At 37.2% G+C, this 17,720-nt stretch overlaps 1 long non-coding RNA gene across 2 annotated transcripts in view; it reads left to right on the top strand.

The window, feature by feature from the left end:
• The window catches only part of LOC103102397 (uncharacterized), a 31,352-nt gene continuing 13,632 nt past the window's right edge, over nucleotides 1-17,720 (top strand). The window contains exons 1-2 of one of the 2 annotated variants that reach the window (XR_008916103.1): nucleotides 1-110; nucleotides 5,305-5,435. This is a non-coding gene — a long non-coding RNA (uncharacterized LOC103102397). Of the gene's footprint in view, nucleotides 111-5,304; nucleotides 17,629-17,720 lie in introns of those variants that run through there. The other variant, XR_001627693.2, reaches the window with a different exon arrangement.

The raw sequence follows: 17,720 nt of genomic DNA on the forward strand, positions 1-17,720 counted from the left end.
AACCCTACAGACCAATGAGAAACTGAGAACTCAAACTCTGCCTTCCTCTAGCCTCTCTCTACCACTTTGAGTTGGAATTCAGATTGAGTCCAACTGAGATTCAGTAATGAGTAAGTATCCTGATTTTGGTTTGATATGTAACTCACTCTGTACTTGTTGGAATAAGGAATTTATTTAAAGAAGGGAAAGAAAGGTATTTGGATGGGAGAGAGGGTTTAAATTTCCCTGATCTTAGTAGTCCTAAACAGAAAATGAAAATTATAAAGTCCTAGATGAAAAAACAGGGCTGGCAGGGTTGATGATCTTTGAGTTCTTTAAAGGAAAGTCAATAACAGCCAAGGGCCAAAGGAAAAGTCAGTATCTTCCAGGTATCAGGAGAGAAAGGTTCAGCAATCTCTAGGTGCCAAGAGCCAAGAGAAAGAGAGACAGAAGTATTTCCAGTTTTTGAATCTCTTTTCAACTGCTGCTTCCTGGTGACATTCTCTTCCTGAATGCACCTTGACTGACAGCTCTGCAAATTTGCATCCCTTTGCCTCTTTTCAGGCTTCCTTCATTTCACTTTTCCACAATACTTTGTACAAGAAGCCTTTCTTAGTCCTTCCAACTATTTATGCTCTTTCCTCCACCCCAAAATTTACATTGTATTCATTTTGTATATATTTATTTATGTACCCAGTTGTTTATCCCAGGAGAACAGAGATTGTTTCTTTTCTTTTCATTGAGACTTTGTACTCAATAAGTATTTAATAAATGCATGTTTTTGGAAGCATCTGGGTAGCTCAATGGATTGAGAGTCAGGCCTAGAGACAGAAGGTCCTAGGTTCAAATGTGACTTCAAACACTTCCTAGCTCTGTGACTCTGGGCAAGTCATTTAACCCCTATTGCCTAGCCCTTGCGGCTCTTCTGCCTTGGAACCAATATTGGTTCTAAGGCAGAAGGTAAGGAATTTAAAAATAAATAAATGAATGAATGAATGAATGCATGTTTTAAAAATAGTTATTCTAAACTTGACAAACAAGAACCATAAACATGTCCAGAAAAAGAGGATTATTTAAGAGCACAAAAATCTCATGTCTAGCTTTTTATAAAGTACATACTCAATTCAGCATATTCATTCCAAAGTTGTGTCACTTATCTGTCACCCTGTGAACCCTCTTTCTGTTTCTTCTGTGCATTTTCTTTAAATGCTCATTGATTTTTTTTGTGGCATTGCTATTACTAGCCCTAATAATCACCTCCAAATCTCCCTTCTCTTGCTACCCTCTCAAAAACAAACAAAAAAAACCAACCTCTTTTCCTTGTAGCATTAATATAGTCAAGTAAAATAAATACCCATGTTAGCCATTTCCAAAATAAAGTATGTCTAATTCTGTATCTTTAGTCTAACACCTCTTGGTAAAGTGATAGGAAGTGTGTTTCATCATGGATTTTTTGGAATTGGGGTTGGTCAGTACTTTAACCGCAGTTATGCATTTCAAAATTGCTTTCCTGTGCAATGTTGAAGTCATCATATAAATTGTTCTTCTGGTTCTAATCACGTCAATCTATATCAGTCACACAAGTCTTCCTAGGTTTCTCCCTTTCATTATGGGAAAATAATTTTTCACATGGAAAAATAATGTTGCATTACTCTTATATGCCACAACTTGTTCATCCATTCCCCACTTGTTAAATTTATTAAGTATTCAGTTCTTTGTGATAAAAAAAAATCTTTTTGTGTATATATTTCTTTTAGTGGCATTGCTAGGTTAAACGGTATGCATAGTTTAGTGACTTTTGATGTTAATTTCCAAGTATTTTCCAGAATGATTAGACCAACTCAGAACCCTACCAATAGTCATTTCCTTCTTGGTTATCTTTGCTAATCTTATGAACATGAATACAGAGTTGTTTTCCTTTGCATTTCTTTTTTTAAAAATTAATGATTTCTAGCATTGTTTCATGTGGTTGGTGATAGCCATTTTTCTTTTGAGAACTACCTATTAAGTCCTTTGAGTATTTGTCTATTGGATAATGACTTTTGTTCTTATATATTTGAACTGGTTCCCTATTATATCTTAGATATCAAACTTTTATTAGACAAGCTTTCCATTTAGCCATTTCCTTTAAAAATTTTCATAAGTTTTTTTGTGTGTGCAAAAGTTAAATGTAATGTAATAAAATGTGTACTTTTTATCCATGGTGATCATCAATGTCTCTTAGATAAGAACTCTTTTCTCTGTTCACAGTTGTGAAAGATACTTTCTTCAAAGTTCTTCTTATTTTATTATGTGACCTTTTATTTTTAGGATTTTTTGTCCATTTGGAACTTAATTTAAATTGTGTGAGGTTTTGCTCTAAACCTAATTCCTGACTAACTGCTGCCCAGTTTTTGCAGAAATTTTGTCAAATAGTGAGTTCTTACAACGTTAATGAGGTCTTTGAATTTATGGGATTCTATGTCAAGTCTCATAATCTTTATGATATTTTTAAAAATCACATGTGGCTCAGCAATTATTTTCAGGTTTATTCAGCAGTATGGCATATAGTTCAGGGAAGCCTAGTAATGAACTCACTGAGGGAAACAAGTTGTTCTCTTATAACCTACTTATTTATTTTTGGTTTCAGTGACCCAGTAATCAGTTTTATTCTTTTATTTCTACTTGTTCCAAAGATGGTTTTGTACAGGAGAGAAAATAGAAGCAAAAAGAGCTCAGCAACTGTGCCTTCTCTTTGTTGTCTATCCCATTTTTGTTCTTCTCCCTCTCCCCTAATATAGGCAGAAATCATTGTATTGCCATTGCCATCTTTAGCCTCTCTCACCAGCCTCAGTTCATTCTGAGTTTTAGCTCTCCTGATACTATTCTTTAAGGACAATGGAACATTTTTGTATTCATCTTCTGTTATCTGACCTGGTTTCTGTCTTCTCAATGTCTTTCAAAAATTTGTTTGGGGGGGGGGCGCAGCTGGGTGGCTCAGTGGATTGGGAGTCAGGCCCAGAGACAGGAGTTCCTGGGCCCAAAATCTGGCCTCAGACATTTCCTAGCTGTGTGACCCTGGACAAGTTATTTAACCCCCATTGCCTAGTCCTTACCACTCTTCTGCCTTAGAACCAATATCCAGTATTGATTCTAAGACAGAAGGTAAGGTTTTTATTTTAAAGACATATATATATATATATATGTATATATATATATATATTGATTGATTGATTGATTGATTCCTTGTGACTACATCAGTCTCTTTAGAGAACTCCTTACCTCTTCTGTAAGTCAAATTATGTTTTAATTCTTCAGTGTTTCTTTTTCCTCCCAGTTTTATTTTTCCTTGTAGAAATTTAGGTCATGGGATCATACCTAATCTTTCTCTTAACTCTTTGGAAATTATTCTCTTAACATCTACAGTACTTATCAGACTACCTAGTCTTTTTCTATCATAATTTATAAAATAACATAGTTACTTATTTTCAAGGTTCCCATCATTTCTATACTAGTAACCAATTCTTCTGGATCCTTCCTTCCCCAAAATTACTTTTTGAAAAAAAAAGTTTATATAAATACTTATTAAACAAGATTCAGAATATCAATTTCCATTATTGGTTCCTCTACCCATTGAAGGATGGAATTATCTTTGGACTAATAAAATAAAATAATAATGACTGTTCTGCTTCAGAAAGAGAATGCTCTAGAAGATGTCTGGATAACCAGTCTCCCATCACTACTATTTTTAGGTTTCTGTTGTAAAATTTAAATCTCTAATAAAAATATTTTAAGAGATTTATGAATGATCATTAGAAATCAAGGAATAAAAAAGATACAAAATAAAAACCACATGCCCATGGCTGATCAGCCAGTTCAAACACCTACCTTACCACCACCAAGCTTGGGACAGGAAATAAAGAGGTGGGACCCTTCATGTCCTTGCCTAATATCCCCAGTCTACAGGAAGTACATAATGACAGGAAGTCAGTGGGCTCCTGGGAAATGTTATTTTTTTAGGGTAACAGATTTTCAATTATACCCCGTGGGCTATGCCTTTTATCTGTTTTTCAGACTTCATATTATGTTTCTATGTGACAATATTTGCTTCTGCCTCTGTTGTTCTTCAACCAAATGTTTTCCATGTTTCCTAGGTTTGGCTCTTAGATTTCAATATGTGAACACAGTGCCATCCTGATTCCCCTTTTACTTATCCTGTGCCTTCTGAATAAAGTAGCTGTATTAGAGCTATGGGTCTCATCCTGTCAAGTATAGTGATATACAGATGGGATCAAATTTGTCATTTTGTTATAGGCTCATTAATTTATCTTACTTTGAAATTCAAGTTTAGTGCATTTGAATGTAAATTTCTGAAGCCATTTGCTTTCTTTTCTTTTGGGTACTGTGTCTCCTATCCATGTATGATTTGAAGGTGTCTCTACTGTCATTCTTCCTATTAAATTATAGCTATTATCTATGGTTTTCAGTTTGTTGGGTATACATTTTTAATTCTCTCTCTCATTTTTGATTATGTGCAAGACTTATGGCAAATGCATTTTTAACCAGCCTTTGTTAAGCTTACTCTACCCTAGACTAAGAACTCATTATATCTCAGTTTCAAACCATGGATAAAAAAAAAATCAACATCCTTAAATCCCATTTCTGAGACTTCAGTTTCTTAATCAGTTACTAACTTCCTAAATTAGTCATTTTTTTGAAGTACTGGCTTCTGTCATCAACAGCAATAAATATCACCGGTGCCACTGAGATAATAATTTCTTGTCTAAGACCTCATAATCCTTACCGATACGTTAAAGATTTCTTTTAGCAATATTATTTGTACCCATCTGGATTTCACAGTAACTACATTTAAGTTTTTTATAGGGTACCTAGATTAGAAAGCAGGAGGGCTACAGATAACAATTTACCCAGAATTAATCACAACATTTCAGCAAAAAATCTTTTGTTATCCTCATAAACAATATGGGAATATGCATGATATATGATATTATGTAAAGAGTAGTCACTAATAGTTTAATGTCAGTTTAACTCAAGGTGTCTGACAACTTGGTTGTGTGCTTTTTAATATTTTTATTTATAACTTAGATGAAGGCATGAACAGCGAGAGTTAAGATGCTACACAGAATTAGCATCCAAAAGGAACTCAATTCAATTCAACTATTAAGTATCTATTACATTAAACACAGGGCAAACAAAGACAAAAACAAAAGTCCCAAATAATGAACTAAATTGAATGAACCAAAATTTAATTGGGATAAATGTAAAATCTTATGTTTGACTTAAAAAACTCAATTTCAAAGTTTAAGATTTTTATTTCATTCCTAGGTTCTGCCTTATGAAGATTGACAGAGATCAAGTTCAATTCCACGGGAACTTCACAAGTTCCTCTTTGGGAAAACTACTACCACCACCACCACGATCATGCTTTTTGGGCTTTTACTATAAATTTCATCAAGGTATCTTAGTTTCATTTCACATTAAGTCCTTGTCTCAGGTGTCAGTACCTCTACAGATGTCTGTTAAAGCTCAGACAGGACTGGTGGTGAACAATGGAGAGACTTAGAACTTTTTAATAATCAAAACTTATCTTATTTAAGAAGGGCATGTGAATATCTTGTAGAGGCCATGAAAACTTTTGCAAAAAGACCTAATAGTTGGAGAATATTTGAACAACTGAGACAGGAAATGAGAGAACACCCATCAGTGTATCTAGATGGGGTAGTCAAGGCTGCTGAGAACATTCTTGGATTTCAAAACCTGAAGGAAGACAATTTCCAGCACAGCAGTAGACAATTCATTTAAGGAAGCAGCCTGCCCATAAAAACATATTTTAGGTTGCATTGACTTGGATGGGAGTGTAGAGGAATTAAGTGTAGAGGAATTAAGGAAAACATCAACTTTCCTTTACTCAGGTGATAAGAATACAAAGGAAAAAGATGAGATAAAGATCTCAAACAGCAGCTTAAAGAGGCAAATAACACCATCAACCAAAAAGAGATAGAAGAAATAAAAAACTTAGCCACTTCACAATCTTACAAACCCAGAAGAGATTTCCAACAGAATTGGCAAAGAACCAATTTCTAGAGATGCTTTTTGTGTGGCAAAATTGGGCACATAGTTAGGTATTATAACTTGAAGGCACAACTAGACTTAAAAAACAATGTGTCATCAAGGAAGAATGACCAAAAGCAGAGTAAAACCTGAAATTTAATGAAGATAGATCCAGGTATGATAGATGAGGTATATGGAACATTCAACCAGTGGGGGAAGGGAGAATTTGAGAATTCTATTTGAAGATTCAAAGGAGGAGAAAATTGTTGGCCAGAGCTGAGTCTGGTCACTCACTCACTCACTCACTCACTCACTCACTCACTGACTCTCTCACCAAAGAATCTGACAAGAGCTAAGGAGGAGAGTTGTTTTCCAATACCCTTTCTACCTGGCTGAGTGGAAGTTCTTGCCCACTGAAGACCTCTGCTGATTTAAATTCATTTTCTCCTTGGGGAAAGTCAAAAAATCTTCAACAGTTGATAGGGAAGACATTAAGGACCTCCCATCTCTTCCCTCTACCCCTCTCTCTTCCTATCTTTCTTTCCCAAGAAATAAATTAGCCATTTAGTATACAGAAGATTGTCTCTAAATTTTGTAATAGGAGGGAAGAATTCAAAGTCAAAGAAGAAAGTTGAGAGGGAATGACTCACTTTTGGTCAGATCCAGACTCCATTAAGATGGAACAGCTTAGTGGAGGAAGGAGGTAGTGGCTACACATTAATCGGCTCCCTCCAGCAGCTGAGCAGCTGGTTTCCTGTTCCTAGCACTTTAAACTCCTCTGTCTATCCCACTATTACAATTTGGCACCCCAAGAAAAAAATGAACCCACCCCAGGCTATTGAAAAGATAAAATAGAGGTGTGTTTGTAAAGGAAACAAGAGAATATGATGCTACAAGTTATCTTCTGGGCATCAGTGCTGATAGCTATTATAATATATTGGTCATATTTTATTATATACAATACAGTGAGACAGGGGTTATGATAGACACTGTAAACTTTATAGCAAACTCAACATCTTTCATTACAATGATACCATTTTCTAATACTGTGATATGGCAAGTGGTAACACAGATTTACATTATTCTCATGGCCACAATTCAGACCCTCTCCTATTTGAGAAACATTTTAAGACTGATTACACCTAAGAAAGCTGCCCAAATATTGGTACTTGATAACCTAGAAATAATGGTTCAAAGAATGTGCTGTGAATATGTTTGCAATCAGGGAAAAAGGAAATGATAAGGAAGGGACTGAAACAAATGCAGGGATTCCGGTTGGGGACACAGTGACTTCATGAAAAGATACAAACAAAACTAATGACACTGAAGCACATGATACAAGGGCAAGGGTCAAAGTTTCTAATAAGGCAGAGGAAAGTCAATAATAATACAACATCTGATGAAGTCACAAGGTCTCAGAAAATCTTACCTCTAAGGGACATAGCTAAAATAACCAATGAGGCTGTTGTACTACACTCAAAGGTACATAAGTCATTTTCAACCCAAGGCTTGGACTCTCTGAAACGTCAGTTTCCAAAATTCCTGTACGAACCTTACAAATGTCTAAAAGAACTGAAATGGGCCTTCAAAATCTTCAAGCCTGACTTGGATGATGCAGATTTAATATCAGAAGTATTCAGCCCCCATTAACACCAGACAATTTGTAGAAAAAACTAGACAGGATGCTAATTTGACTGACTGGCCCAAGGCAAATGCAAGGGAGGACTTTGACTTTACTAGCCCATCAAGTTTTGCTTATCTGAGAAAATGAAGAGAAGACCTTTTGCAAGATGAATCCAACCCAGGCTATTGAAAAGATAAAATAGAGTTGTGTTTGTAAAGGAAACAAGAGACAACATGATGCTACAAGTTATCTTCTGGGCATCAGTGCTGATAGCTATTATAATATATTGGGCATATTGTATTATATACAGTGACAGGGGTTATGATGGACACTATGAACTTTATAGCAAACTCAATATCTTTCATTACAATAATACCATTTTCCAATACTGTGATGTGGCAAGTGTTAACACAGATTTACATTATTCTCATAGCTAAGATTCAGACCCTCTCCTATCTAAGAAATAGTTTAAGACTGATTATACCCAAGAAAGCTGCCCAAATACTAATACTTAATGACAAATTAGAACAAATGGTTCAGAGAATGTGCTGTGAATATCTAGCAAGCAGAGAAAAAGTAAAGGATAAGGAAGGGACTTTATCTCCAGGCTTGATATTGTGTAGTGAAAAATCCAGTAGTACCCTTTGTACTAACAATCCTAGCTTTCTTAATTCTTCCAACCTATTTTGTATTTCTACTAAATAGGTATGGAGTTGGCATTCTCCTTTTAGCATGGAAACACAAGATGGTTTTGCTATTCTACCTTGCCACAAAGGTTGACCATGTAGCATTTTTTTAAAAAATTATTTTATTTGGTCATTTCCAAACATTATTCATTGGAGACAGAGATCATTTTCTTTTCTTTCCCCGCCTCCCACCACCTCTCCCATAGCCGACGTGTGATTCCACTGGGTATCACATGTGTTCTTGATTCGAACCCATTTCCATGTTGTTGGTATTTGGATTAGAGTGTTCATTTAGAGTCTCTCCTCAGTCATATCCCCTCATCCCCTGTAGTCAAGCAGTTGCTTTTCCTCGGTGTTTTTACTCCCAGTTTGTCCTCTGCTTGTGGATAGTGTTTTTTCTCCTAGAGCCCTGCAGATTGTTCAAGGACATTGCATTGACACTAATGGAGAAGTCCATTACGTTCGATTGTACCACAGTGTATCAGTCTCTGTGTACAATGTTTTCCTGGTTCTGCTCCTTTCACTCTGCATCACTTCCTGGAGGTTGTTCCAGTCTCCATGGAATTCCTCCACTTTATTATTCCTTTTAGCACAATAGTATTCCATCATCAACATATATAACAATTTGTTCAGCCATTCTCCAATTGAAGGGCATCCCCTCATTTTCCAATTTTTGGTCACCACAAAGAGCACAGCTATGAATATTCTTATACAAGTCTTTTTCCTTATTATCCCTTTGGGGTACAAACCCAGCAATGCTATGGCTGGATCAAAGGGCAGACAGTCTTTTATTGCCCTTTGGGCATAGTTCCAAATTGCCCTCCAGAAGACCATGTAGCATTTTGAATGGGGAGATGTACAAGTTGCCTTTGGGTCTAATTCTCAGTTGAAATAAAGCTAAAGGAAGAACATCTGTCCACTTTAAGTGTGTCTGTGCACAGAGTTTCCCTATGGTTGTTTTCAATTCCATGTTCATGTGCTCAACTTGCCTTGAACTCTGAGGTCTGTATATATCATGTAAACTACTTTTTATTCCCAAGTTCTTATATACTTCTTGTAGGATCTCAGAAGTGAAAAATGAGTTCCCTTGTCTGAGTGTAATATCAGGAATACCATATCTAGGAATTATTTCTTTCAGCAATGATTTTACTATTGTGACTGTGTTGTTGCTTTTAGTTGAATATGCCTCAACCCATCTCATCAAAACATCCACAATAATGAGTGCAAATTTGAATCCCTTGTCATTTAGCATGGAAATGTAGTCTGCAGACATTGGAATAGCATATAGCTTAAAGTCTGCCTCCCAATGCTATGTTCTTAAAGTGACCCTGATTGAATTTCCTACATATGTCACATGCCTGACAAACTCTAATAGCACTTGTAGATATCTCTGGGACAGTCCAAAATCAACATATTGAGAATGGATTGTACTCCATAATGACCTTTGGAGTGAATCACATTGCACAGATGTTGGTATAGTCATGTAATTCAAGCAGATGTAGACTTGGATGGACAGGAAATGATTGAGCTTTGTACTGATGTTACCAATTCTTGAAACCTTTAAACCTCCAAATAATACTGAACCCTGTTTCTGTAACTAGGGGATCAGATATATGATCTTTTGGTGAATACTGGAGCCAGTAAATCAGTGTTGCAAAGTCTTCCTAAAGATTGTAAAGCTGTTGGTCCTATGGAAGTGATTGGAGCGATTGGAAAACCTGAAAGAGTACCAAAACTACAACCTAAAATGATTACTTTAGGTCCACTGACCATGGAGCATGCACTTCTTTGTCCAGTGAACCTTCTCGGGAGTGACTTGCTTTGTAAATTGCGAGCAATAATTCAATGTACTAACGCTGGGGATATATCACTACAACTCCCAGAAGAATCTCTGAAGGCTTTTCCATTGCTGTTCTTAGATTTAGTCAGTGAAGAGAATGAGTTTAATTCCATCTATCATATTCCTGAGGGGATAGACCAGGAGATTTATGAGCAAAGTCTTCCACAGATGTAGGCCTATCGAAATAAGTTAATCCAATAATAGTGAGAATCAAGGAAGGACCAATTCCTTGTGTTCCTCAATATCCTTTAAGTAAAGAAGCTATAGATAGAGTAAGACCTATTATTGAATCCCTAATTCAAGAAGGGATCACAATACCCTGTTTCTCATAATACAATACTCCCATGAGGCCAATAAAAAAACAAAAGTTCAGTCAAGATGGCAGAATTGTCTATAGATTCAGAGTTGTAAATGATCATGTCAGTCAGTGGTAGTCTCTTGGTGATCGAGAATGACTATTGTCTTTGTGAAGTTTTGTCTACGGTGTACCCTCATATGGCTTTGAGTCCAAAAGCTGAGGCGCAGAGTTTATGGCACATGGGGCCTGGGACGCCAGTTGTTACAGGAGGTGCGGTTGTGGCCTGGTGTCGGCGTTCACGCGCAGCGGCAAGACGTCGACGTCGCTCATCTTCAAAGGTGGCGGCGGCCTGGTTAATGTGGGTTCGCCAGCTGCTTCTCTCAGAGGCAGCGAGTTCTAGTTGCTTTGGTGTAATACCAGCCCACTTCAAGTTGGACTTTAGCTGATCCTTGAATCTTTTCTTTGGTCGGCCTTGTTTCCTGAGTCCAGCTGACAGTTCACCGTAGAATACCTGTCGGTATTCGCTGTGGGTCCATGCAGATGACGTGTCCAGACCATCGTAGCTGGGTTTTGAGGACCAGGACTTCGATGCTGGTGGAGTTGGCTCTGTTGAGGACTTCCTGATTGGTGATTCGGTCCTGCCATTGGATCCTCATGATGGACCAGACAGAGCTTTGGTGGAATTGCTCCAGCTGTTTCATGTGCTTCCGGTACAGTGTCCATGTTTCACAACCTTACAGGAGCGAGCTGAGGACCACTGTGTTATACACTTTGAGCTTCGTCGCAGTGCTTACACCGCTGTGTTGGGGGACTTTGCAGCGCAGCCGCCTGAGTGCCTGGCTGGCCTTTTGGATGCTGGCATTGATCTCATGGTCTAGGGACCCGTCGTTGGCGATGGTACTGCCCAGGTACTTGAAAGTGTTGATGTTAGAAAGCTGCATGCCTTCAATTGTAATGCACGGCTGGTTAGTTGGCCTCCCTGGTGCAGGTTGGAAGAGCACCTCTGTTTTGCTGAGGCTGATAGTCAGGCCAAACAGTTTTGTTGCGGTGGAGAACCTGTCCACAATGGTTTGGAGATGATTTTCTTGGTGGGCCATGAGAGCACAGTCATCTGCGAAGAGAGCTTCCAGGATGAGTCTCTCTGTTGTCTTTGTTTTTGCAGTCGGGCAGTCAGTTAGCAGAGTGGCGCAGCGGAAGTGTGCTGGGCCCATAAACCAGAGGTCGATGGATCGTAACCATCCTCTGCTATCTCGTGGTTACCACTGGGGTGTATGGGGTGCTCAGGGAGGGGTAGTATCTCTGGTATGGAGGGATTGTCGTGCCCTCCTAGGGCAGCTCTCCAGCCTCTGACACCCAGCTCTCACTTGTGGCTCCCAGTAGCTGCTAGCATGTGGCAGTGGCCACACCCCAGGCAATGGCTTCGACAGGCCGGCCAAACCTTGTGAGGGTAGCCATTGGGTCATCGACCCCTGGTGAACCAGGGCTTTGCTCACCCAGCATGTGAAAATGATCATGTAATAAAGACTCATCCTATAGTACCAAGTCCAGCTGCTATAATCTCATCCTTTCCAAGTCAAGCAAGATATTTCACCGTGGTAGATTTATGTTCAGCATTTTTCTCGATGCCAGTTCATGAGGATTCTCAAAAGATCTTTGCTTTCACATGGGATAGTACCCTATTGTAATAGTCCACCCATGTGTATGTACAAGGTAGATGTTTAATCTGTAAGGATTGTGTTGGGAAATCATGCTCAGTCCAGTGCATGGCAGGAAAGGCCTTTGATCCCAGCATTCTTAAGATTGTGGCGCGAACACAGATATCTTTGTGCTCACCTGGCTGAGGTAATCCACGCCTCTGCCTTGTAACTTACTCTTGAACCAATGGCAATCCACTGTGTCTTCATTAATATGTATTACATACCTTTACATCACAATGTCAATAAATACTAGCAGCACACAGAGAGCCACTCTTTTTATCTCTTTCACCTGTCCCTCTCCTACCTGGAACTTGGCCTCTGGCCAGGAACCACTTTTCTTATGGAACTTCCTTGTTCTCTGTAAAAGACCTTTCCTTCTTAATCTCCTAATGTCAAGGCTGTGTGATCTGTGCTTAGAGTGCAAGCTCTAAGCCATCAGAGGTTATTCTCTCAGCTGATCTCTATGCTCATTCCTGAGTCCCATATTGTTGATTTAAGGTTATCTAACTGTCTTGTTTCCTTGCAAAGTTAGATAGCTAGGGCTCACTGTGTAGCTCGCTCTTTGTTTAAATTGCGTAGGTGTCTGGCTCTATTCTTATCCATTACCTTGGCTCCAGCTCTTCCCTCAAGGTCTAATCAACCAATCTTTCCTTTCATATAACGGCTGCTGGACAGCACATTATACCTATGGACTTTCATTCATCTTCCACAGGGATACTGTGATAGCCCAAGTCAATTCTCTCAAATTTTGAGAACAGAGACCTTATAATATCATTCAAGGAAAGTAAAATAGTAAGTTTTGTACATGATATCCTCCTAGCATCTACATCTGCTAAAGTGTGTTTAAGAGATAGCAAGATTCTTTTGATTGAATTACATAAATGTGGACATAAAATCTCTAAAGCAAAACTTCAGTGGGTTTTGCCTTGCGTTGAATATCTTGGTTTTGTATTGTCAGAGGGTTCCAGAAGTATCACTAAGAAAAGAATGGCTGATATCCAGAAACCAAGTGTGCCTAAGACCAAGAAGCAACTCAGAGCTGTTCTTGGGACAACTGGTTTTTATAGACAATGAATACTTGGATATAGTGAAATTACTAAATGTTTAACAAATCTAACCTGGAATCTGCAAGCCTTAAGGAAGCTTAAAGGAAGCAATTTTATCTGCACCACCTCTTGGAATCCCAGACTGTTCTAAACCTTTTCAATTATTTATGAATGAGGCAAAAGAAATTGCATCTGATGTACTGACACAGACTTTAGGACAAAGTTATCATCCAATTGGATACTATAGTTGTCAGCTAGATCCAATTGCTGCAGGTACAGTTCCTTGTTTAAGGGGTATAGCTGCTGTAGCTGTGTTAGTTCAAAGGTCATCAGACTTAGTTTTGGGATGTCTGTTGACAGTATTTTGTTCACATCAAATAAAAGCACTTATGAGGAAATTTCGTACTCAAGCATATTCAGACCAACGAATATAAAATTATACTTCTAGGTAGTGAAAACATTGAGTTGAAAAGGTGTAGTGTATTAAACCTAGATACACTTCTTCCTGATTTGCCAAAGAACAGTGAACCATTACATGAATGTTTAGAAGAAGTAGATCTAGTGGATGTGCCGAGGATGGATTTAAAAGACACTCCAATTGAAAATCCAGATTTGGTTTTATTCACAAATTGATCTTCATATTTGTGTAATGGAATTAGATGTACAGATGCTGCAGTTGTCACAGAATTTGAGACACTGTGGTATGGATCATTATCTAGTAACCTTAGAGCTCAAAATGCAGAGTTGATCGCTTTAAAGCAAGCATTTCTTCTGGCCGCTGGTAAAAGTGCTAACATTTACACAGACTCACATTATGCTTTTTCTGTTTGTCATGCTACAGGAAATATCTGGAAACAATGAGGTTTTATTACTGCCTTGGGAAAACCAATTGCTCATGCAGAAATAATAACTGAGTTGTTGGATGCTATCCAGAAACCTAAACAGTTAGCGGTAATCCATTGTAGAAGTCATACTAATAGAAGAGATTCAATTGCTAAAGGAAATCATAGAGCTGATATAACTGCTAAATTTGCTGCTAGAAATGCCCCAGTGTATATTATGAACTTATCAACTATAGAATCTGATGATCTAGAAAAAGCTTATGTAGACTCAGAAATATAAAAATGGAAAGTGAAGTTTGGAGCAAGAAAAGAACATGGTATATGGTTAACAGATACAGGAAAACCGCTGTTACTAAAAGACCTATATACCTATTTGCATCAAGCCATTCACACAAAAGGTCATTTTGGTACTCAAGTTATAATTGACACCATAAAGAGACAATGGGTTGCTTCTGGAATAAGTACTGTAGCAAATAAGATCTGCTCAAGCTGTTCTGTTTGCCAAAAATTCAATCAAGGAGCATTCAGACACAAAGGTTTATAGGTGGTAGACCTTTAGCATATTTTCCATTTGAGAGTCTGCAGATTTATTACATCAGCATGCCAAAAGCTAGCAGATACAAGTTTTGCTTGGTAATTGTTGATAGATTAACTAAATGGCCTGAAACTTCCATCAAATACAAATACAGGTAGCTTTGTGGTGAAAGTGTTAAGGAAATTATACCTAGATTTGGAGTACCAATAACAACAGACTCTGATAAAGGATCCTATTTCGCTCATGACATCCTGAAAAGAGTCTGAAAATCTAGGAATAGCACCAAAATATCATGTGTCTTATCATCCACAAAGTTCAGGGCAAGTGGAGCACATAAATAAGGAAATAAAGACTATTGTGGGGAAGCTCTGTGCTGAAACTCATTTCATATGGCCAGAGATTCTTCCCATAGCTTTGTTTTACCTACCTATGAAGCCAAGAGCAGATTTACATATATCATTCTATGAAATGCTCTTTGGACATACTCCACTACAAGCAAAAACATTTAAGACAGTCTATACATCTCTCTTAGGAGGAGATTGTCAACTTGCTTCTTAAGTGCTTTACAACAAAGACTAAAAGAATTACATGATATGGGAATATTAATTAAAACTGGTCCTTTGGATTATTCTCTTCATAATTATGAACCAGGAGATATAGTATATGTAAAAAATTTTGCTAAAACATCAGCAACACAGGAAAGTTGGTTAGGTCCTTACACTATTGTGTTGGTTTCTCCATCTTCAGTAAGAATTTTGGGTAGGGATTCCTGGTGTCATTGTTCACATATAAAATTAGCACATGGTATAATAATAAAAATGTATAAATAATTGAAGAAGAAGAAAATGAAGAAGAGATTGCAAAAAGATAAAATCATCAGATTGAGTCTGCAGTCAAAAAGATCAGTAAGGAGAGGACCATTTCTGCGGAAGAGGATAGAAGAGGACAATGTAGATGAAGAGGAGAATTCAGGAATTAATGGACATTGTTAAAAGACTGAACATTTATAAACTTAAAAGACTGTAAAATTTGCAATGAAGAGGATTACAGGATAAATGGAATAATGAATTTATACTTTGGGTAAAGTATTATAGTAAATAACATAGCATTTATTCACATATGTAAAAATGGACTTGAATCCAGGACTTAAATCCCCAGAAGTCCTTGCTCCACTTCCCCAAAATGCTTTGTAATCTCACTGAATTCTCACCTGGGCCGAGAGCAAAATGATTATTTAAAGGGTCTCTGCCCACGGCAGGGGCTCTTCTCTTCTTGGCTCCGCTGGCAAACAGACGCATCTCATGATGTGAGTGAAATTTGGGTGGGCCTCATGGCCACCTAGCATGTGCTTCTCTAGCTTGTATTTTCTTTAACCCTTGACCTTTAATAAACCTCATAAAAATAATACTCCTTGCAGAGAGAAACTAATTTCTACCTGCCTCAGCTTCCTAAAATTTTAATCTTTATACATACAAACATAAATATATTTCCTACTATGGAATTGCAGAAGGATATTCAAAGAGGAGGTGAGATGAGAAAGAAAGATCTGAAGTATGGGTAAGTATGTTGCATACAACAGTAACATAACTCTTACATAACAGTAACACTGACATTTAAATAGCAAAACAACATGACATAGCAAAAGTAACAACATAATAAAACAAACACAAAACATAAACATGGTTAGATTACATTAAATCACTACTTGAATGAGTGAAACAATGTATAGTTAGGGTACTAACAGTGTTATGATTTACTAACAAAATGTAATTACATACTTAGATTTAGTTTAGGTATAGAAATTTAGTTAGGAGAAGTATTTTGAAGATAGAGATTAGTTAGGTAAAATTAAGATAAGAAACTTAGAGACTGACTTGTACTACATCATACATTATACAACACAAACAACATATGACATCACATATGAAACAAAATAGTAAATTATGTAAATATATGTAAATAAGGTGTATAATAGGATTGTAAGTTAATTGTATTATAGTGTATGTATATATGTAACATATGTGTAAATATGAAATATATGTGCATATGTATATAACTCATGTGTATATTGTATGTATATACTATATGTATACATGTAAATTATTACATAGTTCACTAATATTTATTGTTACATGTATTTGCATAAGTGAGTTTGATGTTTGGTTTGATTTTCATTGTAAAACTTATGCAATGTTGTGTTTATTGTAATTTTCAAAAAATTTTTTCTCTAATGTTAATGTACTGCAAAAGTAGTACAATGTTCTGTTTTAGCTGGTAAGAGTATTTTAAGTTTGGTGTTATCTTTTGTTTGATGTCATTTGCTATTTTGATTTTGCTTCTATTTGACATTTGTACTTGTTCAGTGTTTACTTCATTTTCCTTTTCCTTTTTCCTTGTTAAAATTCCCTAGAATAGGTTAGTTTTAGTTAGAGTAAGATAGCTGAGTGTAGGTTGTTTGTTATTTGGGGTAGATTTCTTAGTTTAGGTAATTGGTAAGTATTTTAAATTGTGCACAAATGCAACACTATTTTTGATTCGTGCAAAAGGGGGACTGTGATAAAGGATGAAAGGTTTGCAAAAATTGTTGCAAAAACATAGATGCAAACCTTAGAGAATGATTGACAGAAGCATGTGACTACGGGTCACATGGGAGCCTGAGCCTTGGGATCTGGAAAAATTTTATGCCCAATGGTTGCTTCTTCTCAGTCTGCTCTCCTGGAAGGACCTAAGGCTTGAAGAGGATTTTCTCTGTGATCAACAGAGGAAAGAGGTTTTCTGGATTTGGCTGTTGGCAGTATCAGTAAGAAGATCTCTGGACCTACTTGGACATCTACCAACTGAAGAACAGATCCTGGCCCTATTTGATTGAACTCCTGGTGTGAGACTTGGACATTAGAAAGTTAATGCTTAGCTTAGTAATATAGTTTAGATAATTCATAGATATTAGCTTTTTAATTAAGTATAAGTTTACTCCTAAACCCATTTTCCTTCCTACCCTTCTCAAACAATAAATCTGAATTGTTGTATGTTCTCTCCTGTTCTTTCCTCAACCCAAATCCTACCATAACACTTCCTAGGGAGAATAAGCTTCCCACATTTAGCCAGCCAGATGCCTTTCACTA

The sequence above is a fragment of the Monodelphis domestica genome, chromosome 2 (genome assembly GCF_027887165.1).
Source record: "Monodelphis domestica isolate mMonDom1 chromosome 2, mMonDom1.pri, whole genome shotgun sequence".
Classification (NCBI taxonomy): domain Eukaryota; kingdom Metazoa; phylum Chordata; class Mammalia; order Didelphimorphia; family Didelphidae; genus Monodelphis; species Monodelphis domestica.